The sequence below is a fragment of the Gobio gobio genome (genome assembly GCF_949357685.1).
Source record: "Gobio gobio genome assembly, chromosome: 11".
Classification (NCBI taxonomy): domain Eukaryota; kingdom Metazoa; phylum Chordata; class Actinopteri; order Cypriniformes; family Gobionidae; genus Gobio; species Gobio gobio.
The window spans coordinates 9,820,413-9,846,588 of NC_137104.1; positions in this window are offsets into that span (position 1 = coordinate 9,820,413).

Genomic DNA, 26,176 nt, shown 5'->3' on the forward strand with positions numbered 1-26,176 from the left:
TGTTTTAAACAGTCATGCAGCTTTTGAAGCGCACCTGTTCCCTTATCTTCGATTATAACCACTCTCCTTAGCCTGGCTAATTTGTCAACTGCTTCATTCCCTTGTGATAATTCTGTCTTCTCCTTCGAGTGACCCTTCTGGTGGATTACGACCAAGTCTAAATCTTTCACTAAAGAATTTATGTCCTTCCACAGCTGTTCATGTTCAATGGGCTTTTTATTGTACTTACAGAAACCATTCTGTTCCCAAACTTCCAAGTTTTCATTCAGACTTGCCTCTACATATTTACTGTCAGTGACTATAACAACTTGTTTGGCATTCATTTCTTTCAATTTTTCTAGTGCCTTAAGCACTGCCATTACTTCCGCTGTTTGGGCTGTACCAGGACAAGATCCCTTGTCTGTTACTTCGTTACCTTTTTTCTTTTTGATTATATACGCCCAATGGGCTTCGTTGTCTGCCAAAGTTTTAGATCCATCAGTATATACCATTATTCCTTTAAACAATGGTAAACTTTTCTTTTGACACTTCTTGCGTTCTTTGTTTATTACAGTTATACTGGGATCCAACACTATGTTTTGCCATCTCTGCCATCTGGTATTTTGGGCCTTAGCATCCTTGATCTTGTTTTTGTTCAGATGAGCCATTACCATTTCATCTGTATTAATCAGTATTTGCCTTCCTCTAGCCAGACCTTTTATCTCTGCATATCTCTTGCTGATTGCTGCTAATTTCTTTTCAACTGGCAGAAATTTTTTCTCAGGATTTTCCCAGTTTCCTGTCATAATGCGTATTGGTATGCAGCTCTTTTCATTTCGCATTATCAGTTGGTAGCCTGCCTCATCTATGTCCAGATCAATCTCGAGATTTTTGTCATCTTCTCTGCCTTCCAACTGTCCTGAACATAAGATTGCTTCCTTTAAAGCACACAGTGCATTTTCTGCCTCCTCAGTCCAGCTCAATCTGTCCCCTTTAATCGTTGCGTAGATTGGTTTTGCCATTTGACTAAATTTAGGAATTACGTCTCTGACATAATTCATTAGCCCCATCATTTGTTGTACGTTTTTGACATTCTCTGGTGTCTTTATCTCAGCTATTTTTTCCTTCATCGTTTGTGTAATGCCTCGATTCCCTGCAGACACCCAGAATCCTAGAAATTCAACTAGGTCTGTCATGACTTCACTTTTCTTTATGTTGATTTTTAGTCCTGCCTCTGCTATTCTTTTCAGCACTTCTTTCACGGTTTTCACGTGTTCTTCTTCGTTTTCATTCGTAATCAAAATGTCATCTATGTACACTTCCACGGGCAGATCTTTTAATATTTCCATCATTACTGCCTGAAACACAACTGATGAGTTCACATACCCTTGTGGCAAACGCTGGTATAGATAATGTTTATTTCCAACAGTGAAGGCAGTTTTCTCTTGACTATTCTCTGATATTGGGACAGCCCAGAATCCATTAATCAGATCCAATTTCGTTAGAAATTTGCCATCTTTCATTTTCTCAATTGTGTCTCTTGCATTAATCAGGTATCGACGGTCTGGACGGGTCAGTTTGTTAAGGGCCCTGAAATTTGTCACCATACGAAATCCTTGATTTCCAGGTTTCACCACTAATTGGACGGGACTGTTTGTGATAGCTGAAGTTACTTCCCTAATAACTCCCTGCTCCACTAATTCTTTTATTGTCTGATCCAATTCATCTTTACCCAATTTGTTTATCGGATATTGTCTCTGTGGTTTATGTGTTCCGCCCAAAATCTCATGTGCGTATTTTTGGTCAACCAAACCAGTGTCGTTTTTATATTTTCCACATGGAGTTTCTCTCAATGCTTGTATCAATTCTTCCTTTGATTCTTCACTACCAATCATCTTCTTTTTGATGCGAGTTAACTCCTGTTCCGTATCTACCTCCTTCAATCTCAGCACCTTTTTAAGATCTCTTCCTGCAAGTAAATTCTCATTACCTTTTATCATTTTTACACCAAACTTTTCTCCCATTGGTTCCTCTTCTATATTTCCATTGTATGTCTGAACTAGCACTTTTCCTGTGTAATTTATTGGCTCTGTCGTGGAGGATATCTGAGCTCCTGTATCTAACAGGAATTCCACACCTTTCACTTTTACAAACAAATCTTCATCTCTTTCCAAAACTCTCTTATCACAGATATGCTCCTTTAACAGGCCAATTTCGTTTCATTGTTCATTATTTTCTGTGTTGTCTCTATCTCGGACATTTTGTCCTTTTTGCGTGGCTTCTTGTACTTCTGTACTATGAGTCACTTTGTTTCTGCCAAATCTTTTCACACTGGAATCAGTGCCTGTGCGTTTTTGAATCACTCGATCTTTCTGTGCTGAGGTTAACTTCTCCCACTCTCCTGCTGGAACATAGCTTGTTTTTTGCGCACTACCATATCTGTCATCCTTAAAGGGTTTTCTGGCACTACTATTCTTCTGCCATGCTGGCTTCCTTGCATTCCAGGTTCTGGGCCTATTAGACTGACCTTTCTCACCATGCCTAGCTTGGAATCTTGTGTTATATGGTCTCGCGTTCTCCACGGTGGCTCTCTGTTTATTCATTAATTTATCTTTTTGTTGTTTTTGAACCCTAGCTCCTTGTGGTTCCTTTCTTTTCACAAACTGACTATTTAAATCATATTCAGCTAGTCTCTCTTCTATCTGTTTTTTGGTCGTGCTATTCAGTATGGTTCCTAACTTTTGCCCTCCTGGTATTTTATGTCCTACGTCTCGTAGCAGCCTTACTTTATCTGACATTGGGATTTCATCCTCAATTGATAACCATACACTAAGTAAGGGCATTTGCTCTCTGCTTGCATTTACTAACATATCTTTCCATTGTTTGTATTTGTCTTCAACTCCTGTAAGGTCTCTAACCTTTTCTAAGGCCTTCGCCGTTATGGCATGTCCTGTGCACGTGTGCACTAATCTTGTTATTGCCTCAGAACCTAAGCCAGCCTGCGTTGCCGCTTTAATGATTCTATCCATATAACTGCAGTAATCTTCATTTGATTTCTTTGAACCTATTTGGTTTCTCACAACGTCAGTTAATTTTAACTCTAATAACTTTGCTTGGACATTTTGCTCCTCACTTTTCTCTCCCTCTGTTCTCCGTGGAGTGCTGAACTGCAGCTGCCTTACTGGAGTTTCCCTTTCACTGGGGGTTTCCCGTCTCTCTTGATATACGGCCTCCTCGCTCTCTTCCTCCCAGATTTCTTCTGTGGCTTTGTTCAGATTCTCAATTTGTCTAAAAGCTCTAGTTGTTTCTAAATCTCTTTGTAATTGTTTATTCTGATTCTTCAATATTTTTATCATATTATCTAATTCTTTTACTATTTTTCTACTATACTCATATCCCTCTTGGAATAAAGTTTGTTTGCCTGCCTTCGACCAACCTTCTTGTTCGGCTATTTCTGTCGCAGACGGGGACATACTGGCAGTCTTTATTTGACCATAAGTTAATTCCTTTTCAGGTATTACTCTTTTATTCCATTTACTTAACAATTCCTGATCTCTTTTCTTTCCACTGGGATTTCTATACTTAGTTCCCCTTAACTCTACTTCTGGCCAATCATTCTGTATTTGTTTTGTTACTCTCTGTAATGTTATTTTCACACCTTTTTTGTGCTTTAATCTAGTCTCTTTTCTGAGCACTATCTCTTCCTCACTGATATCACAATCAGTACTAATCCTTGTGGAATCTAATTCCTCATCTTCACTCTCCTCAGAACTTGAATTGTTTTCTCTGTCAGTTCTTTTTCCTGTTACTCCAATCGGAGTTCTATTTTCAGAAATTAGGTTTCTTCGCTCACCTAGCTCAGTTTCTTCCCTAGCTTCTTCCATGTCTCTATTTATTGCTCCTTGCCTTTCAGGAGTATTAGCTACTTCTCTCATCAATTGTTTGTTCTTCGGACATTTTCTTCAGAAACTTTTTAATTGATTTCATATACTTTTGTTTAACAACTTTCTGGATGGAAGTCACAGCTAAAATCGCAATTTGCTCTTATTGTCGATTTTACTTCATCAAGCTTTCTCTATCCATGTCAGTACTTAGTATATCTTCAATATTACACTCTAATATGGATCTGCTTTTCACTATGATTCCCATTCAACGATGTGCACTTCGTTGAACAGTTCACATAGTCTATACTAAATCTCTTTCACTAAAGATTTAGCCAATCTCTATTTTTTCAGCCTATTAATGTATTTATCGGAGCGCGCTTCTCTTATATGAGCTCTCAACGCTTTTCTATATTCCGACTCAATACTTATAGAGATTTTAGTAGTGTCGTGCATGCACTTAATAACCCTACCCAGGTTATAATAATAATTCTTCCCTGAATTATTTTTCGTCTACAGGATTCCTTCCTTTTTTAGACTTTCATCTCACTCTTTGAGATTTCAACACTACTGGTTTAACCTTTCATTAGGTTTAATATAATTCGTTTCTAAATTATATTTTCGTTTGACTTTATAAGTCCTTCTAGGATTTTTCCTTAATCCTATCTTTAGGCTTTTTAATAACCCATTCCCAGGTTATAATAATAATTCTTCCCTGAATTATTTTTCGTCTACAGGATACCTTCCTTTTTAGACTTTTATCTCTTTCTTCGAGATTTCAAAACTACTGTTAGTTTTAACCTTTCATTAGGTTTAATATAATTCGTTTCTAAATTATATTTTCGTTTGACTTTATAAGTCCTTCTAGGATTTTTCACTAATCCTATTTTTAAGCTTTCTTTCTTTTGTACTTTCTATACAATAGTCACGTTTTTCGTTAGCACTTTTGTTTATTGATTTTGGCCAGAAATCAATAAGCAATCGTGCCCCGCTAGTTGGGCGCCATGTTATTCGGTGTACAATCTGCCTAGATCCCACACACCTTCTACCTATTTTTAGTTTACAACCTCAGGCTAGGTAAAGCAGGTCAAATCCTTAACTAGATCATAAATATATATTCATACTCACTTTCTAGAAGAACAGACCCCCTCCGTGTCTGGTTCAGATCAACTCGTTTAGAAAGCAGAGACGTGGCAAACGATTTCTTTTTATAAATCAATTATAAGTAGATTTATTTTTCCAATAACAAAAAGTTTTACATACAATCAAATAAAAGTTTACAAAAAGAAAAAGTCTTAAGTAACAAAAGCGGCAGTTCACAAGTGTCACCAGCAGATGTCAGGCTCGGATCATCAAGCAATGGAGAAGCAGCATAACGCTCTCAGCTTCTGGTGTTCATACAGAGATCAATACCTTATATACCATTTCATTATCACACCTCTTCATCACATATTCAATTACACAGGCACAGTTCATCCAATCCTAGATTTTGAACGATTGTCCACTCCCTCAATTCCTTCAACATTTTAGTATATAACGCTCTGTATTCTTTCATTCTTCTTCTTCTGGCTTGTTTCCTTAATCTCCTCCTTCGTCTCGTCTGCAAGACATCATCCTGGGTAAAACCTGTTTCTTCATTCAATACTTGGTTACATTTATAAATGACTTTTATACATATGACTTAGTGTTTTTCTTCATCTTTTTAATAAAGCAGATTGCCTAAAACATATCTCAGCGTGTTCATTTCAATTATTCAATCAAATACTTTTACAAAGTCTTTGTCTCCATGTCTTTACTATCAAACCAAATAAAACATTTTTACCAAATCATGTGTCTGCATTCTTGCTATGAATCAAAGTAAAACATTTTTACAATATCATGTTGTCATGTTTTCCCATGCTTACAAAATCATTCATGAAAGTTGTATATAAAAAAAACCTCCTTTAGGCTCCTCGGCCTTATCAACAGCTAATACATAAAAGTTGTAAAATAAAAACTTTTTATAAAAGTCTCTTGGCCATATAAACAACTTCTTTATTTCACTTTGCTGCTTCTGTTCTACATGTGGCTCTTATAAAGTCCAGTATAAAGGTTCTCTATAAAACCTCCACTACATTTTCTATATATTTCCAACATCATAAAACCATGCATAACATATCTGTGTGGTTAACATATGCCTCTTTACATTTGGCATCACCCTTGGTTACACATTGGGGGCAAGACCTCCATACATTAGGCCGTCTCCCTGTACATACATTGGGAATAAAAGAATCAATTTCATCATTATTCTAACAAGGGGAAAGACTCAAGGACCTGCAACAGAACATCAGCAAGCAACCGTTCTCTCCTTCATCTTTTTCCCTGCAAATCACGCACAGACAACTTGGATCACAAGGTTCTTACGTAGTTTCACACGTGATCTTATGTTATTTCCTGTATCAATTCTCCCATGTGTTTGGTTGTAAAACGTAGTTTGTAGACCAGACAGAGTTGTCTGCAATTCCTCCTATTGTTATTTTTAAAAGTAATGCGTTACAATATTGCGTTACTCCCTAAAAAGTAACTAATTGTATTACTTAGTTATTTTTATGGACAGTGTTGCGTTACTTTTTCTCATCTGGGCTGGGCTTGCTTGTTTGTTTTTTAATAACAAAAAACCCCCCAAAAGTTATATTTCTGGCAAATGCAAAAGGCCCTTTGCACTGACCAATTGTTGCACTCTTTCACCCCAATCAATCACGTTTTGCCTTACAATAAGGGTGGGAACCAGGGTGGTCAGTAACCAAACGTGTGTGTCTTGATGCTAGAAATGTTTCAAAATCCAAAAATGCGTGCTGTGATCCACAGATAAATGCCAGGCAAAGTTTTGTTTGTGTCAAAGCGTACAAGCCATTGCAAAAAGCAGTGTTGTGCGTGAACGAGTTCAAAAGAACGCGTTCATTGAACACGCTCATTTTTTCGTGAACGTTGAACTGAACGCAACACATTTTTTAATAAAGAACTTGAACGTGAATTAGTTCACATTATGTGTCATGAACGGCAGACATCACTGTAAATGAACGTTGGAATTTGTTTTCCATTGAAAACTGAGTGACATCTGTTTTCTCTTTTGAAACGCAACGAGAGAAAGTTCCTCCCTCCTGTATTCTCGCTGGTGCCGCTTAAATCATGTATCACCAGACAGAAATGGTTTTGACATTGTGTGCGCAATGCATTGCGGGCAACGTAGTGTCCGGCTGAGAATAGTTGAATAGCATACTGGCTTCCGCACAACGTTACCCGTGATGAATTGCAGCAGAGCGGGGTAGGCATAGCAACGCCGCGTAGCAGGCAACGACGAGAGCGCGGAGGGCTAGAGGAGCGAGAGAGAGAGAGAGAGAGAGAGAGAGAGACAGACCAAAGACGAGAGTGAGAGAAAGCGCTGCAATTTAAAAAAAAAATGGCTAGTGGAAGTGATGGCACGGAGACGGACACCGACAATTGCAGTGTCATGAGCAAATGTCTACAATGAGCAGCTTCAAGGAACGTATAGTGATTTCTAGCTCGTAGTGTGAAAAAAAGTATTTATTTGAATATCTCACGAAAAAAGTAAAATGAACTGAACTTTGAACTAGTTCAGAATTAAAATTGTGAACTTTGAACGTGAACTGTTCACTTTGAGCATGTATGAACTGAACTTGAACTAGTTCAGAAAAGCTGTGAACTGGCACAACACTGGCAAAAAGACACATGTGCACACATATTAAGGTACAAACACTCACGTCTTAACATCTGCCTCTTAGACCCTTTTCACATTTCCGGGTTTCTCAGAAGCGGAAGTCGTCATAATTGGGTAAACTTTTATAGCGGTGAATGAGTGTATACATTAAATATATTTTTGTTTGTGTCCCCATTTGCTCAAATAGCAAAAGAAAAACTCCACAATAGTGATTTCACAACTTTCAAAAAGAGGGAAAAAATAGAGTGAGATTGATAACGGCAGTGAAGAGAGAAAGATGTTAATTTTTACCATCACTCCCATAGACGCTATATTAGAAACACCCTCACACCAGCAGTAACTTGTTTTTTGGTAATTTGATGCGAAAAGTAATATAATACAAAGTATTAGTGTTATAAATGTACATACATTCTTTTAAATGAAAATACAAAAAACTTTGCAGGATTTACGATATTGATGACCTTAAAGTCTGTGAAAAGGGTCCATTGTCATTACAGGATATTTCCTTCCAGTTTTCCTGTGAAGTTCAGCACACACTGCATCTCAGTGATCAGTAGTGATTTAATGGCACCATCTTGAGGTTGATTGTGGTACACACAGACTGATAAACGGCCATGTGCAAGGAAAATGTTCCTATTCTCACTGTAAATCAATCAATTATTGACTTTAGACCCTGTCACATTATCAGTAATATCACATGTTAAAGCACATGTTCCAAAAAATGGCAATGGATAGAATGGCAAAAGCTCTTTATGTTCCTATTGCAAAAATATGTAGATGTAAAAATGTTGATCTGATCAACTTGCTGAAGCGATGGAGAAAATTAATGGAGCTTCATAGCTAAAATGTTTATTATTTATTTATTAATCATGTAATATTTCAGTATCATCAATTATTCAATATTTCCCCTTAGTCAGGAGCAGGGGCGATTCTAGGATTTTCATTTTAGGGGGGCTCAGCCCCCAGTGAGGGTATGACATTTTTTTTAACACTTTAGTTTAAGGTCCAATTCTCACTATTAACTAGTAGCTTATTAGTATGCATATTAGGATATTGGCTGTTTATTTTTACTTATAAAGCAACTATTAATGCCTTACTCTGCATGAGCATAGTGAACATCCCTTAATCATACAATGTAGGCAGATTTATAATCACTGAGATCCCAAATGTGAGGTTGGGTTTGGGGGCTTGCTCCCCCAAGAAAATGTTGATTTCCATGATCTACAAATGTGCATTTTAAGATATTCTGAACGCCAAAAATTAGATAACAATAGCTTGAAAACCATGTCAGTGAGCAGATATGACTGATAAAGTTCGTCAGTGAAGACAGTAAACATATGTTTAACGGATATTTATGTTTTTTAATCATTTTCATAATAATTTACTGAAGGCTACCAGGAAAGGTAACTAAATTTAATAAATTCATTCACAATATGCACACATTCATTACTAATTTTAGGCTGAAAAAAGCTGAACTTTTTTATTTACTGAGAGCTACAAATGGAATTATTACATTTACAATATGCACACATTCATTACTACACATACTATGCCTAATCTGAAGAAAATGGCTTTGTTAATATTTCTTGCTCGACACCGCTGCTGATTGAAGAACACGTTGATTAAAAGACGGGATGAAGCCGAAGCCTCCTACCAGTTTCATATGTTATAAATGTTAATCACACATTTTTTAGGGGGGCTGGGCAGAAGTTTAGGGGGGCTGAAGCCCTCCTAAAATGGGCCTAGTGACGCCCATGGTCAGGAGACATTTATTATTGTCAAGTTTATGTTCAGCTTAGCTTGGGTCTTTGTATGCATTGTGGGCTACATTATTTTCTCTAATGCTTAAATTTCTACATTTGTTTGAACATGAAAGATTATGAGATCTTGTAGAAACCTTGGTCATGATGGTCATGACAAAACTTGGGTACACAATGAAGTCTTAAAGGGATAGTTCCCCCTGAAATGAAAATAAAGCCATCTTTTACTCACCCTGCTGTTGTTCCAATGCCTTATGTCCTTCTATCTTTTTAGGACCTCAAAAGCAGAAATTAAAAAAAAGTCCTGGCAGTGAATGGTGATCAGCTAAAAGTTTACGAAAAGGATACAACAGTATCAATGATACAGTGAGACACACGCCATATATAGAAAGTGCTTATGAGGCATACTATAAGGTTTTGCCAGAAAGAAACTTTTTTTGTATTATTCAGTCAAAATACTGAGATCGGCCGTTAAAATACTGGGCGCGTTCCTGTGAGTGTGTCCGAGCCGTCAGCAGCTGCTCACAATGTTGCCATGACAACCGGTACATAACATTCACTTCACTAGATTTGCCTTATTATTAGCATTATTTCTTATCATACACCTTATAGAAAAGACGGGAGTCGCATTTGTTTCTATTGAGCCTGATTTCTCAAAATGGTGCGTGTGTCACAGGTCAAGGTGTGACACTGGTTCGTCTCTGTTGTTTGTCTTGTCCTGTCATTTTTCTGCAGCTCGTGATTGGAGTAATCAGCACTGCTTGATCACTAGATGAGTCTATAAAACACGAAAGCACAACAAATATATAGATGAGAAAACTCGTTTAAACAGCAGACACACCGGGACATTTGACTGCACATCACATTTTTCACAATGTTAATTCTTCTTGCAATCGTAATGCAATGGACTGTGGCCTTCTAGGGTCTTCGGGGTCTTTTCTGACCCCAAAGGACGTTTGCTGATTTTTTTTTCCCTTTGTCCAAATGGCATGAGACCAAACGGTTGTGTCACGGGTCATGAATTCACTGTTTTCTTCATGTCTCGTGTATTTGTTGTTTAGTGTGTGTGGATGTGTGTGAGTGGAAATTTCCACTCATTTGGATCATCAGCGCGTCAGCTGTATTCAATTTCCCGCACCAGCTGTTACCAATTCACTCACCTATAAAGACTCATCTCACTCTCCTCTCTTTGTCAGATCGTTTGTTGGTGTCCTCAGTGTGTGTTCTCCGTGTTCCAGTGTCTTCGTGGATTGTCTCGTCTGGATGTTCACTTGCACTGGATTCACCGTCACCTCACTTCACCACCACGCTGACCGTCTTGTCCCTGCGCCACCAGCCCATCCGAGGCCCTGAACAGTGTTGTCTTTCTGGCTTTAATTAAATAAGAGTTACTTGCATTTTTGCTTCCGCGTCTTGTATTGTGACAGAACGATCTGACCAAGCAATGGAAACAGCAAGTGGATCCTCTTCGTCCCTGGAGGATTTCATCAAGTCCAGCATTTCTCGGATGGATACCCAGGAGAGGAACATGAACGAGTCGGGTCGGGCTATTCAAGCTCTCGTGGCGCAGGTGTCCGAGCTCACCCAGCAATTACAACATCTGCGAGCTCCCACTGCGCCACCCACACCGCCCGCTCCCCCCATACCACCAGAGAACGTCTCCCAGTCAGAGCCCCGCCTACCTGTTCCTGAGTCATACAACGGTGAGCCTAATTACTGCAGAGCATTTCTAACACGCTGTTCGATGCACTTTTCTCTGCAGCCCAGGACCTTCGCTAACGAGCAAAGCAAAGTGGCGTTTGTGCTCACCCTACTGACTGGGAGGGCGGCGCTATGGGGTACAGCGGTGTGGGAGAACCAAGATCCATGCTGTGCCTCGTTCCAGACACTCTCCGCCGAGATGAAGAGAGTTTTTGACCGTGCGGTCGCAGGAAGAGAGGCGTCTCGGATTCTTGCGGACCTCAAGCAAGGCGAAAGATCTGTTTCTGACTACTCTATCGAGTTCCGGACTTTGGCGGCAGAGTGTCAGTGGAACGAGGAGGCGCAGTGGGATATGTTCCTGCATGGGCTGGCTGACCGCGTCCAGAGAGAGATTTATGCTCTGGACTTACCCACTACACTCAACAAGTTGATCGAACTGGCACTTCGCGTGGATTCCCGACTTTCCCGAGTCGAACGCCGGATGCTACCAACTCGGGCTTCTGGAGCAGCAGAGACTCCATGAGCCAGTGGAGGGGACGCGGTCAGTCCCGTCTACGATCACGAACCCATGCAGGTCGGGCGAGCTCGGCTTTCCCGGGAGGAGAAGGAGAGGCGGAGATCCCAGGGCCTTTGCCTTTACTGTGGTGCAGCGGGACACTTTGCATATAACTGTCCTTTGCATATAAGCCCGGCAGTAAATCTGAGGCTACTGTCGGGTGGGATCTCCGCAAGAAGACCTCATCAACATCTACACTCCTCCCGGTAAGACTAAGATGGTCAGCCCACACTCATGATTGTCAAGCACTGTTGGACTCGGGGGCAGAAGGTAATTTCATGGACTACTCATTCGCACTCAAGATTCAGGCTCCCCTTTTACCCCTCACCCGGACTATCGCAGTTCATGCCCTCAACGGTCAAGCTCTTCCCACTATTTCATTCACCACTGGACCCATCACACTCATCGTATCTGGCAACCACCCTGAAACCATTTCCTTTTACATTCTGGACTCCCCTCTAGCACCCATAGTTTTAGGACACCCCTGGCTCATCAAACACAACCCCAAGGTTGACTGGCAGCAGTCGGAGTGGAGCAGTAAATGTCATGAGTCCTGTCTTGTGTCTGCTTGTCCGTCTGTTTCTGTTTCTGTGTTTCAGGAGGAGGCAGTGGATTTGTCAAACGTGCCCACGGAGTATCAAGACCTGAAGGAGGTGTTCAGTAAGTCTCGTGCTGCTTCTCTCCCTCCGCATCGTCCCTATGACTGTGCTATAGAGTTACTGCCAGGTACGTCTCCGCCCAAGGGCAAGTTATATTCACTTTCTGTCCCAGAAAGAGAGGCTATGGAGAAATATATTTCTGATTCTCTAGCAGCGGGGTTCATCCGTCCATCCTCTTCTCCAGCGGGGGCGGGGTTCTTTTTTGTGGGGAAGAAGGACGGATCCCTGCGACCTTGTATTGATTACCGGGGGCTGAACAACATCACGGTAAAGAATACTTATCCTTTGCCGCTGATGTCTTCAGCCTTCGAGAGGTTGCAGGGAGCGTCGATCTTCACTAAACTGGACTTGCATAATGCTTATCATTTGGTCCGCATCAGGAAGGGGGATGAATGGAAGACTGCTTTTAACACCCCCAGGGGGCACTTTGAATACTTGGTCATGCCTTTCGGCTTGTCCAACTCCCCAGCAGTCTTCCAGGCACTCGTCAACGACGTGCTGCGAGATATGGTCGATCAATTCATATATGTCTACCTGGATGACATATTGAATTTTTTCGTCTTCTCTCCAGGAACACGTGCAGCATGTCCGACGAGTGCTTCAGAGGCTGCGAGAGAATGGGCTTTTTGTCAAGGCGGAGAAATGCGCTTTTCATGCACAGTCTGTTCCTTTCTTAGGGTACATTGTGTCGTCTGAGGGAATGCGTATGGATCCTGAGAAGGTTAAAGCTGTGGTGGTTTGGCCAAGTCCAGATTCCCGTAAGGCCCTACAGAGGTTTCTGGGGTTCGCCAATTTCTACCGGCGGTTCATTCGCAATTTCAGCGAACTAGCCTCGCCTCTGACTGCCTTGACCTCCCCCAGAACTACGTTCAGGTGGTCAGACGCAGCCGAGGCTGCGTTTGCCAAACTGAAAGGCCGCTTTGTTTCAGCCCCCATCTTAGTTACCCCTGATCCATCACGTCAGTTCGTGGTGGAGGTCGATGTGTCAGAGGTGGGGGTAGGTGCAGTGCTATCTCAACGTTCTCCTGCAGACGACAGGGTGCATCCGTGCGCGTTTTTGTCTCACCGTTTGTCTCCTGTCGAACGTAATTATGACATTGGTAACAGAGAGTTGTTGGCAGTCAAGTTAGCATTGGAAGAATGGCATCACTGGTTAGAAGGGTCAGGGGTACCTTTTATCGTTTGGACCGATCATAAGAATCTGGAATATATTAGAACCGCTAAAAGATTGAACTCCAGGCAGGCTCGGTGGGCACTTTTTTTCGGACGTTTTGACTTTACTATCTCGTACCGCCCGGGCTCCAAAAACATCAAGCCCGATTCTTTATCGCGCATTTTTGACCGTTCCGATCGCCCGTCTACTCCCGAGTGCATTTTTCCGGAGACCCTAATTATCTCCACACTCACATGGGAGGTCGAATCGAAGGTCAAGACGGCCTTAGAAGGGGTAACACCTCCGGTCGGTTGTCCACCAAACCGTTTATTTGTGCCAGAGGGATTACGGTCCGACGTTATTCAGTGGGGGCATTGTTCCAATGTGGCTTGTCATCCAGGAGTCAGTCGCACTACATCTTTAGTCAAGCAACGATTTTGGTGGCCACGTATGGCTCGCGATGTTCACAATTTTGTTTTGGCTTGCTCAGTTTGCGCCACTGGTAAGTCTTCCAATCGACCCCCAGATGGGCTCCTTCAACTGCTGCCGATCCCTACGAGACCCTGGTCCCATATCGCTCTAGATTTTGTCACCGCCCTCCCACCCTCTCAGGGTAACACAGTAGTTTTGACCGTGGTGGATCGGTTCTCGAAGGCGGTCCACTTTATTCCCTTGCCCAAATTACCCTCAGCCAAGGAGACAGCGTTAACAGTCGTTAACCACGTCTTTCGGTTACATGGCCTCCCGACGGACGTGGTTTCCGACAGAGGACCCCAATTTGTGTCCAAATTTTGGCAAGAGTTTTGTAGATTACTGGGTGCGACTGTTAGTCTGTCCTCAGGGTTCCATCCCCAGAGCAATGGCCAAACTGAGAGAGCCAACCAGGATTTGGAGAGAACGTTGCGATGTCTGGTCTCCAAGAATCCTTCCCCATGGAGCCAACAACTGTCAATGGTGGAGTACGCCCACAATTCGTTACCAGTGTCATCTACGGGCCAGTGTTATCTCCATTTGAGTGTAGTCTAGGTTACCAGCCACCAATTTTTCCTAGTCTGGAGTCCGAAGTCGCGGTCCCCTCCGCTCACGCTTTCATCCAGAGGTGTCATCACACTTGGACTAGAGCCCGTGAGACTCTACTCCCAGTGGGAGCGCACACCAAGGCCAAGGCCGATCGCCACCGGTCGAGACCTCCCGTATATGTCGTCGGTTCCAAAGTGTGGCTTTCTACCAAGAACATTCCTCTCCGCTCCGTTTCTAATAAACTTGCTCCCAAATTCATTGGCCCGTTCTCTGTCACCAAAATCATTAGTCCGGTGACAGTCCGCCTCAATCTTCCTCCAGTGTACAGGAGAATTCATCCCGTTTTTCATGTATCCAAAATCAAACCCGTGTTTTATTTCCGCATTAATCCGCCAGTCCCGGTTCCCCCACCGCCGCGACTCGTAGAAGGGGAACCCACTTATTCGGTTAATCGAATTCTGGACTCAAGGCGGAGGGGACGCGGAGTCCAGTACTTGGTGGACTGGGAAGGTTACGGTCCGGAGGAGAGAAGTGGGTTCCTGCTAGAGACATCCTGGATCACTCACTTATCGATGATTCCAATCAACAGGTATGGGAGTCTGGGGACGCCAGGAGGCGTTCCTAGGAGGAGGGGTACTGTCACGGTTCATGAATTCACTGTTTTCTTCATGTCTCGTGTATTTGTTGTTTAGTGTGTGTGGATGTGTGTGAGTGGAAATTTCCACTCATTTGGATCATCAGCGCGTCAGCTGTATTCAATTTTCCGCACCAGCTGTTACCAATTCACTCACCTATAAAGACTCATCTCACTCTCCTCTCTTTGTCAGATCGTTTGTTGGTGTCCTCAGTGTGTGTTCTCCGTGTTCCAGTCTGCAGTCGTGTTCTTTCCCAGTTCCTGTTCGGTGTCTTCGTGGATTGTCTCGTCTGGATGTTCACTTGCACTGGATTCACCGTCACCTCACTTCACCACCACGCTGACCGTCTTGTCCCTGCGCCACCAGCCCATCCGAGGCCCTGAACAGTGTTGTCTTTCTGGCTTTAATTAAATAAGAGTTACTTGCATCTTTGCTTACGCGTCTTGTATTGTGACAGGTTGTCAACACTCTCTAGATATCTGTTTTTTTGTTCGTGTGACAAAAAAAAGTCACACTCAGGGTCTTCGGGATCTCTGGAGACCCCGCTTAGAAAATGGACGAAATTCATCCTCAAAAACAAAAACAACACAGAACACGCATACATAAATGAAGTGGCACACTTCCAACAATGCATAAAACATCAACAATGCAAAATGATCATGCTCACACACACACACACACGCACACACACACCCCCCCACACACACAGGAATACATTTGTAACTGCTTGTTATTGCTGTTCAGTTCATTGCATTTTGATGTTCATGTTGTGTATTTTTTACTCAATATGGAATATAAATGTTCATTTCTGTTCATTTTTGTTGTTACAGTTAGTAACTGAAGTGTAGATTACATTTGTAGAATTCTAAGAAAATCAGATGTTTGAAATAAATGATCAACAAAGACTCCAACTTTTCTCTTGTTCAGGTTTGATTGTAATCATAATGTAACATCATTGAAAAAATTATAAATTTTTCAGCACAAAAAAATGCTAAACTTTGACAAAATGAATTAATTTTAATTGTTATAATTGTGATTTCAAAACATTTAGATATGAATCCAACTGAAAAATAGAGCTCTGCAGCCATTTACTGGTAAAAGTCTTTTTTTTCCTTCTTTTTTTTTTTTTTTTACAGTATTTTCCAAAAGATGGGCAAAAATCTTACACTAAACCATGTCAAATTATCCATGTAATCCCCACGAATGAAAGCTAGAAATTTGGGTCTTTTATAAAGAGAATTTTACATAAAAAACGGATTTTGTGTGAAAATCCATTAAAAAATATATATTTTAATTTATTTATATATTATTATATTATTATAAATACTCCAAAAACTGCACAGATCTCGAGTGAAAACATTAATAAACAGAGTAAAATTACATTTGTTCTAAAAAAAAACTATTGTTTTGTTACAAAATTAAATTTTGTTGCCTGGGGTCTGTGGAGACCCCGAAGACCCTGAGAGTAATTCCCGAACGAAAACCGTACAAGGGTTAAACCTTTAAATAAAAGGTTTACTGAGCTGTTTACACACAATAAAAGAGCCTGCACAGCGACAGGAAATAAAAATGTACAGAAAAAGCTGCCTACCTTACCAGAGCATGTGAGCAAAGCGAGCTTCACTCATGAACTATTCACCGGTAAAACGATGTGTGCTCAAATCCCGCTCCGACATGATATTTCTCTGTACTGTAGCCATTAAAACACGTATTTAGTTTCAGTTTAAATATAATGTTATTTTTTAATTTAATTTACGTTGAAAAGTGAACAGGACACATACGATGCATAATATGTCAGAAGACATGGGGGTCAGAAATGATTTTGAACACTTCATTAAGTTTTGTTTTGTTGAAAGCCTTTCTTTAAAGGGGTCATAGAATGGTACATGCACTTTTACAAGTTGATTATACGGAAATGTGTGTTGGCAGTGCCTGTACACAACCATCCTATAATGATAAAAATACATCCAGTGTTTTTTTTTAATCTCCTTATATATTTTCCCCTGTCTCAAATCGAGCCGTCTGACCGTGTGACGTTACACGGTGTACGCCCCCCCTACGATTGTTGATTGACAGCAGCGTTTCAACACAGACCCGCCCTGAGCGAGCTGTCATCAGTCCGCCATTGTTGATACTCTGCAGCAGAATGGCGTCTAAGCGATTGTGGTGTTGTGTTGTTGGGTGTAATAACGAACACAGCAGTCATTTTGATGTTCCTAAATCCGAACCGCTGAAGACCCAGTGGCTGCTGAGTTTTGTTTTAGAAGGGAATATTCCCCCCGATCAACGTCAATGTTTGCGCAAATCATTTCTCAGCAGACTGCTTTATAAACGAGCGTCAGTATAAAGCAGGTTTTGCTAATAAGCTGCTCTTGAAAAAAGGATCGTGTTCCTGCTGCACCTCAGGAAGATGTGAGTGTAACGTTTTATTAACCTTTATATTAATCTTTGCAAATCGCTTGCACGCTTCACGATGAATGAGGCTAAAGTTTACAGGGTAAGTTACATTACGGCATGCTTTCTGTGTATGACGTTCTCAATATAATTCATAATCCCATGTTTATAATGAACAACGCGTTATGTTTGTTATTACAAACTGTGTAAGTTACTCGGGTGATAAAGTTAACGTGGGAACACTACACTAAGCTTACTTTTGTACATGGTTTATAACGGTGTCTGTTACTGATTAAGAAGTAATGTAAAAAAAAAAATCTTATAACATAACATCAATCTGTCAATGAACTAACACATCAGTAAACACATAGCAACTACGCTACTCTGCCAGTACAAAGATAGATCAAAGTGACATGACGTTAACCAACCATTCAGAAACGTTCGTCATCTGTTCCTGGTCCGACTCCGGTTCAAAATGATAAGGTTGCTCAGATGTGTCCTCAGAGACTCCCGTTGCCATTATTTCTCGAAAATATACCCTCAAATGTTGTCAAGGCAACACTCCACGTGTGTTGTGGTGTTGTGTCGGGTCGAACCGAACGCCCCACAGAGCAGAGGGGCGGGGTGAGCAAAGCTCATTATCATTTAAAGTCACATACACTGAAATGACTTGCTGAAAACTAAGCTGGTTTTGACCAGGTAAAATTAGTGTTTTCTTACAATACTAATGAGAATTTTTAATTAAAGTATATTACAAACTTTTCATTTAGACACTAAAGAATCATATTAACTTGTACAAAAATGTCATTCTATGACCCCTTTAAAGTGAATTTAGTTTGGTATCAAACTTATCTTAATTTTAATCAATGTTTTATCAACCAAATTGCCCTGATTTAATAAATAATAAACAAATACAGCAGACAATGACATGGAGGCGGCGGCGCCACATGAACAACGGCTTAAATAAACAACTGTGTGTGCAGTACACACGGGAGTCACCATACAGTTTCCTTGAACTGTCACCTTATCACTTTTTGACTGTTCACTTTGTGTCTCAGGTGTTTTTCCCAGAATAAACTGTTCACATTTGTTCACTGCAGTTCGAGTCCTCCATTTATCCACACGTCCGACAGTGTGTGCTTGGGTGCCATGACAACATTGCGTGGGCAGCTGCTGACGGCTCGCACGCACTCACAGGAACGTGCACAGAGTAACGGCCGATCTCAGTATTTTGACTGAAAAATACGGTTTCTATCTCGCAAAATCTTATAGTATTCCTCCTGAACACTTTCCATATATGGCACGTGTCTCACTGTATCATTGCACGATACGTTTGTATAATTTTTGTAATGTTTTAGCCAGCTCGCCATTCACTACCATTATAGGAAGGAGCATGTGCAGGACATTTTTTTTTTAATTTCTGCTTTTGAGGTCTGAAAAAGATAGAAGGACATAAGGCATTAGAACAACAGCAGGGTGAGTAAAAGATGGCTTTATTTTCATTTCAGGGTGAACTATCCCTTTAAGAGTGGAGCAGAAATATTTGCAAATCTGATATTTCTCATTCTGATAGTATCTCATTTTGTCTGATATACGAACTGAACATATCCAACTTCTTCCTCTATTTTTATTTATTTCTCTTTTTTTCTGGAAGAATACACTTACTTTTCGAGTATCGAGTTTACATTTGTTTGATGGCAGGTGCATATACACCTTTAACCTGACTCAAAGCATGTGTAGCTGCTTGTTATAGCATATACAAACTTATTCTGTATTTTGTCCAAACTAGCATTGTAGAAGATATTTGATTCAGAATAATAATATATAATTCAGAAAGAAATAAAGTTTAATTATAATGTGGGTTCCAAAATGGGGTAACAAAACTAAAATACTTTTCTAGTTCAACATCTTTCAACCTATGCAAACTATACAAATGTGAAGAAGTGAGATTCAGTGTCCAGTGGCAGAGCAGTACATTAAAGGCACTTCTGCTTTTGTATGAGTCAAACTCAAAGCGAATCTAAAACATTGCATAAGCCACGAGGGAGCAATCATTCTCTTGTGACCTCAACATATAACGAAAGTTGTTTTCTCATAATCTCGACATAAACACGCGACCTGTTATCAAACAGCAGCACTAATTCAATTCTGTACCTTACACTCTTAAAAATAAAAGTTCTTAATTGGCATCAATGGTTCCATATTTTTAAAAATGTTCTTCTCACACTAAGAAAAAAAAAGTTATTTTGAGAACTGTTCACCGAAAGGGTCTTTGGGAAACCAAAAATGGCTCTTCATGGCATGAAACCCCTTTTTCAAACCTTTATTTTAAAGAGTGTTGCCTATGAGGAGCACTGTACTTCTGCTGTAGACTAATATTGAGTTTTGGTCAGAAGCTGTCCTACATGATAAATAAAAATCACAAACATGACACTTGTAAATAAGATATTAATACAGGTAATATGCACTCTCAGAAATAAAGTACAAAAGCTGTCACTGGGGCGGTACCTTTTCAAAAGGTACACTTTTATTCCTTTTAGGTACTAATATGTACATTTAGGGTACCAATATGGCCCATTTAGGTACAAAAGTGTACCTTTTGAAAAGGTACGGCCCCAGTGACAGCTTTTGTACCTTTTTTTATGAGAGTGTAGATAAAATTTAATTTTATTTAATATACATTTATTTCCAACAGATGAAAAAAATTAAGGGGGTTAAATCCAAGGACCTCTATCTGAGGCTAAATTCAGCATATCAGAATGATTTCTGAAGGATCATAATCAAGAGACAAGAAATCTTAATGATTCCAAAATTTTGGGCGGTAGTGTGTAATCACTGTAATGATAATGCTAGAACAGAAAAGAGCAAACAAACACACTCTAAAAACCTTTAATATGACTTTTTTGGTGAAACATTTTTACACTAAAATATATTGATTCAATTTTAAAGCAGTGAAATCAAATCAAGCATTCTGCGTTAGTTCAGGCAGGCCAAGTAGTCAAGCTCCGCAGTCAGCTGATTGGAAAAATTCCAACTCCGCCCATATCAGCTGATCCGATTCCTCAAACAGAGAGTTACTTAAGTGCAGCTTCAGTTCAATCTGCCTGCTTGGCTGCACGCTGCTTTGCAACCTACCTCCTCCCCAGCTCCTCCTTAAACTGTGTTTAACTTAATCAATGAAATTCTGTTGTCATTGTTGCATGCTCTGTTCTAAAGGGGGGATTTCGCTGCCCTCCCAGTTTAAAAAATGGGAGGTTGTCCCCAGAAGCTGCTGCTGTTCCCTGTCTTGGCTTTTCACGGAGCCCATGGAGCTCATGGAGCCATGTCGACGAATGTAAACTTTTGCTAAATATGCCAATAAAAAGTTGACTAAAAGTTTGTCTGTGGTGTTTTTGACTTAAGTGGACCTGACTGAATTACATAAACATATGAAATGACTAAATGTATGTAAAAAAAAATTAAGTAGATCTGAGTAACTACATTTGGTACATTAACAAATACAATTGAGTAGAAATAATTAGGGAAAAACATTTAAAACCCAACATTATATGAGTGATATTAATAATTTGTTTTTATTTACACAACTTTTGTGTTGTCCTCACGTTGAGGGGTGGGGGAGGGGAGCATTGTTTTAATTGAGTAAACTTACTGAATTTCTTAAGTGTGTGTTTAAGATTAATAATGTTGATTTAAATTAAGCAATATTTTTGGTTCTTGAAACAGATCAGTTTAATTCTCCGTTCTCAAATATTTTGATAGAAGTTTCACAAATATATGAAGTATATTTGAAATAAATAATTGGTTAGTCAAATACTTTTAGTGAAAAAAAAATTAAATATAACTAAAGTTTAGACAAAATTAACTGTTGGATTTTTAGTCAATTATTTTGTGTTCTGTTCAACTCAAACCTAGCCTGACGTCGTCATACTCAATTCTAGTCAGAATTTGAGTCTGATACTGCTCCGTTGGGCTGTGATTATGGGGCGTGTTTCAACCGAACCAGGAAAGACCTCAATTGACCTATCGGTAAGCCCCTCCCCTCGAACGCAGATGAGCCAATAGCAGTTGAGTATCAGTTGCGCTGGGACCGGAACTCGGACATCTTTAGGTGTCAGCGCCATCGAGAAACAAAATCCGAAGCTCTCATCGGTTTGATGGTGTTTGATGGTGTCATACTCTCGTTAAGTTACGAATAAAGTCCCTGCTAACATACAAACCGAAATAACTAACTGTTCTCACGTAATGTCACACTGTATGGCAAAAAACACGAAGGTCTACATTTCAGTGCCTCTCCATATTAAACTGGTTATATGTAAATTAATTTAATTTTAGATATGTTTAAGATCTATATTATCTGTACTACTAAGGAGGACTCCTATTTTGATGGGCATTATAGTCTACAGTTAGTGAAAGGAAGAGCTTGCACGCAGTTTATCGAAGTTGTTTTGCAGATACAAAGTTTACCAGTTATTAACTGCACCCCAGAAAAGGCATACGGTCTGTGTAAGTTATATGTTTGTTTACTGTTAGTTGTATGAGTGTTTTTGTGTAATTTGCTGTGTATGTTAATGGTAATGCAACGGAGAGAGAGAGAGTTTGTGAATGAGACACTTATTAATGCGCACTTCTTATGCTTTGTTTGTTCAGCTCTTACGATGATTTTTTGGAGTGAAAAAGGACATAATAAACTTGATAAACCATCAGTAAAGTTTAACCATCATTCGGACGGGATATACTGTATGCTACAAAAACATCTTCTGTGTTCAAAAACATCTTGGGATAAGGTTTTCACACCGACAGCTGTCATTGTAAGATATAGCAACTCCGTTTGTTTGTCTGAGTTAGCAACAGTAACTAAGGGGGGAGGGGCTTACTGATAGGTCAATTGGATAGACCTACAACCAATCAGAGAACGGAGCATAACATAACGTTAGTTGTCAAATGTCAACAGAACTCAACTGCACTGTGTTGCCAAGTCCGCAGGTTTTTCCATGTCCGCGGGTTGAAGCGACCCCAATTATGTGATATACAGACCCAGGAATGCGAATTTTAGCAAGCATCCCATTTCCTTTTTTTCGTAAGCATCCCATTTTTTTCGAATTTTAGCAAGAATTTTAGCAAGCATCCCATTTCCTTTTTTTCGTAAGCATCCCATTTCGTAAGTTTTTACAACAAAACCAAATTGCTACTCAAAACTAGCCAAAAACAAGCCCAATAGCACCCCCCCCCCCCCCCCCCCCCCCCGGGAAAGCTATTGGGCTTGTTTTTGGCTAGTTTTGAGTAGCAATTTGGTTTTGTTGTAAAAACTTGGCAACCCTGTCTGCCTGCACGCTGGAATAAGTAACGTTAGAAGAAAAAGATGTAAAAAAAGAATTTAAGGATACACAGAGTACTTACCAACACGATCATCATTTCTGAGAGAAATAGTAAAGGTGAATGCATATACAAACAAGATTAGAACAAATTCAACCCAAGCGCCTTTGATGACCTAGATGATTATGTTACTATATATCATCTGTCCATCATCGTCTAAAGCCCGCCCTGACAAATTCATTGGTCCGAACATTTTCTGTTCGGGCATAACTACTCCTCTACGGATCAAGTCCAGACCGAACTGCCCGAGCTCAAATGTTGTGGGCGGGACTAAGTTCGGCTGGCATCCAGGCTAACTCAAACCATCAAGTAAATGATATTCAGAGATTTTATTAAGATTTACTTAAACATATGTCTAAAAAAACATTGAAATGTCAGATCTTAAATAATGCAAATCAAATCAAATATTCTCTGTTTATGTAATACAAGTTAATTATTACTGAAATATTTACTAAGCCACTGAATTATTTTATAATTTGGGAACTAACATGTGATAACAGACCAGCCAATTCCAGAATAATCTTGAAATTTGCATTGAAAAGTGATGTGAAAGGGTGGGCCGTTGAGCTGGTGTTGAAATCTTGTAAAATTTTAGAGGAAGTTTTAAATTTTGCATAATTATTTGATGGGAACCTGGTTTAGAGATTAGAATGGCAAAATGTATTCATGTTTCTATTTAAAAATATGTAAAAATATTGATCTGATCCGATTTGTTTAAGGGATGTAGATAATAATGCTTCATAACTATCTTTTAAAACGTGTATTATTTATTATTAATCATTATATATTTATAATCATTATATATATATATATATATATATATATATATATATATAATGATCAAGTTTCAATATATATGTGTGTGTGTGTGTGTGTGTGTGTGTGTGTGTGTGTGTGTGTGTGTGTGTGTGTGTGTGTGTGTGTGTGTGTGTGTGTGTGTGTGTGTGTGTGTGTGTGTGTGTGTGTGTGTGTGTGTGTGTGTGTGTGTGTGTGTGTAAAATCATCAATATTTCAGTATGATTATTCATAAATAAATATCTTCCCTTATTCAGGAGACATTTATTGTCAAATTTTCTGCTTTGCTTGGTTTTTGTACGTATAGTTTCTTTGCTTGTTCTGTTCATACCTTGGTTACCCAGTCCTTCATTAATTAGGATCACCTTGTTTAGTACCCCTCATTTTGTATATGTATTTATATCCCTGTGTTTCAGAGATAATTTTGACACCTGAGTTCACGAGTTGGCCGTGAACTTTAAACATGGTGCTATTCTTAAAGGGGTGGTTGATTATGATTTCACTTTTTAAACTTTAGTTATTTTGTAATGTTGTTGTTTGAGCACAAGTTAAGATGCTCAAAGTTCAGTTCAAAGAGAGATATTTTCTTTTAAAGAAATCGCTTTTTAAGGACGGCTGGTAGGAACTACAACAAGCTTCTACCTGAGTTGGTGACTTCACAAACCCTAATATTCCAGTGGCAGAACAGTACATTAAAGGCACTTCTGCTTTTGTATGAGTCAAACTCAAAGCGAATCTAAAACATTGCATAAGCCACGAGGGATCAATCATTCTCTTGTGACCTCAACATATAACGAAAGTTGTTCCCTTTCGTTCAGTCACTACGACGTACGTTAGTGACTAACGAATGGGGGTTTCGCCTAGAAGCCAATTACCTTCGAGGTGTTTAACAGCGCCCAATGGCGTGCCAATTCCATGGGCATGCGGAATTTGCATGCGTAACTCCGCACCACCGCGTGGGTTTATAAGGAAGTACGCTGGCAACATCGCATTATGTTTCTGCTTTGGAGCCAAGAGTACCTCTTCACTCCTTCAAGCCTACAACTGAGTCTTTGTCAAGCCTTCGAGACGAGCAGCTTTCCAGAGGCGTTGGATCTACGGCGCGTTCCAGTGATCGCATACTGCCTGCCTGCTGATCTGCGCAGTGGTCCGTCTGACAGCTGGTGTGTGGTCCCTGGGCACTTCGGCGTCTCTGCGAAGCTTTCCTCTCCTAAAAGAGCTTACACGTGGCACGTCCTTTTCAGGATGTCTCGCCCGTGTACTTCTGGGTGTGGCCGGTCGTTGACTTCCTCTGATGGGCACGATCTCTGCTTGGTATGCTTGGGCGTTCAGCATGCTCAAGCAGCGTTCGTGGATGAGTCATGTTCCCACTGCGGGAACATGACCATCGCGGTTCTGCGGTCGAGACTCAAGGATCTTCGTAATGAAGTGAGAGTCCCCTCAACCACACCCAATCTACCGTGCCCCCCGTGGCCGGTACTTCGGCTGGTGGTCAGGGTGACCTGAGGGTTACGGTGTGGAACAAAGCCCCGACGCTCATGCCTCGGGCCACACCCCCCTCTAGCGTTCTGCAACTCGTGAGCGTTCAGGCTGAAATCGCGGGGCCAGCTCCGGCTCCCCCGCGCATTTCGTTTGGTGCTCCAGAGGATGATGCGATCACAAGGTGGGCTCGAGTCCTCTGAGGATGATGACTCGGCTGTGCTGCTGCCTTCGGGCGCACCAGCATTGCCCGAGTCGGACCCAGAGCTGACAGCCATGCTGTCTCGGGCAGCCGCGAGTCTAGGGATAGAGTGGAACCCTCCGCCCTGTCCCGAACGCTCGCGGCTCGATGATTGGTTTTTGGGAGCCCGCGCTGACTCACGTCAGTCCCCGCCCTCAATACCCTTCTTTCCCGAGCTGCATGAGGAGATTGCCCGGTCCTGGAAGTCCCCGTTGTCTTCCCGTGACCGGTCTGCAGTCTCCTCCGCCTTCTCCATCCTTGATGGGGCCGCGGCCAAAGGGTACACTGGGGTCCCCCAGGTTGAACGTTCTGTTGCGATGCAACTGTGTCCTCAGAGCGCTTCGACCTGGCGAGGCGATCCTAAGCACCCCTCCAAAGCCTGTCGATTCACATCAACCTTGGTGGCGAAATCGCACAGAGCTGCGGAGCAGGCTGCCGCGTCTTTGCATGCCATGGCGATCCTCCAGGTCTACCAGGCCAGGATCCTCAGGGACATGCACGAGGGTGGAGTTGATCCGGGGCTCTTAAATGAGCTGCGTGCCGCCACCGACCTCGCTCTCCGGGCGACGAAGGTGACCGCACGCTCCCTGGGTCAAGTGATGTCCACAAATGTGGTCCAGGAGCGACATTTGTGGCTAAACCTGGCCGATATGCGGGACACTGAGCAGACACGCTTCCTCGATGCCCCCATATCCCAGGCTGGCCTCTTCGGGCGGAGCGGTTGAAAACTTCGCCCAACAGTTTTCAACCGCCCAGAAGCAGACTGAGGCTCTAAAACATGTACTGCCCCGGCGGCCAGCTGCTGCTTCCACCCAGCCGCCGGCACAGTCGC